The sequence below is a fragment of the Boleophthalmus pectinirostris genome, unplaced genomic scaffold, assembly GCF_026225935.1.
Source record: "Boleophthalmus pectinirostris isolate CB_2022bp ecotype Guang Dong unplaced genomic scaffold, ASM2622593v1 HiC_scaffold_4, whole genome shotgun sequence".
In the NCBI taxonomy this organism is placed as follows: domain Eukaryota; kingdom Metazoa; phylum Chordata; class Actinopteri; order Gobiiformes; family Gobiidae; genus Boleophthalmus; species Boleophthalmus pectinirostris.
In genome coordinates, this window is record NW_026571353.1 from 42,777,001 (window position 1) to 42,777,715 (window position 715).

Genomic DNA, 715 nt, shown 5'->3' on the forward strand with positions numbered 1-715 from the left:
CCAGCGCCGCCGCCAGCGCCTCACGGCCACTTCATACTGGCGCCACCAACAGGAGAAGCTCTCACTGTCAGGAGAAGCTCTCACTGTCCGCTCCGGAGAAAAGTGGCGGGAGTTCCATTTTTACATGACTGCTACAGAATCTCTGAGCTTTGGAGTCCAAGGGGTCTTCGTCAAATTTCCACATCGTGGCTGCTTACGAACACGAAGGAGCTGGGAGTTCCTCTCGCTCTACAACGTACTGAACAGCTAAGCTAAGCGCCAGTTAGCAGTGTGGCTAACAGAAGCTCGCTGCGCCTGTAGCGGTCGGCCTCTCGTAGTCTGAATAAACCGATGGGCTTGTGCACTGGAGAAATCCCACCGCTGCCACCAAGTGTAACCGAGGGTCTTGAGTGCATAGAAGATGGACGCCAATATGAAGAAGATGACTTTATTTTTCTCTGCAGCTCCGTCTCATCCACACACGGTACAGTACAACTGTTTAGAACCGCCTGAGCTCACTTCCGTTTTCACACTAAAAGTCAGGAGTGAGACAGGAAATAGAAATGTCGCTTACACTAGTTAACTGTTAAGTGTAGTGTGCGTTAGCGGCCACTTGAGGGCGCACTACAACAGCTCTGTGTGTTTAATGTGGCTATAAATGTTTTATTTTTTAACTTTAAAATCCAAACTAACCCTGTTGTATAAAAGATATAAGTTACACAGAGGCTGTTGGTTT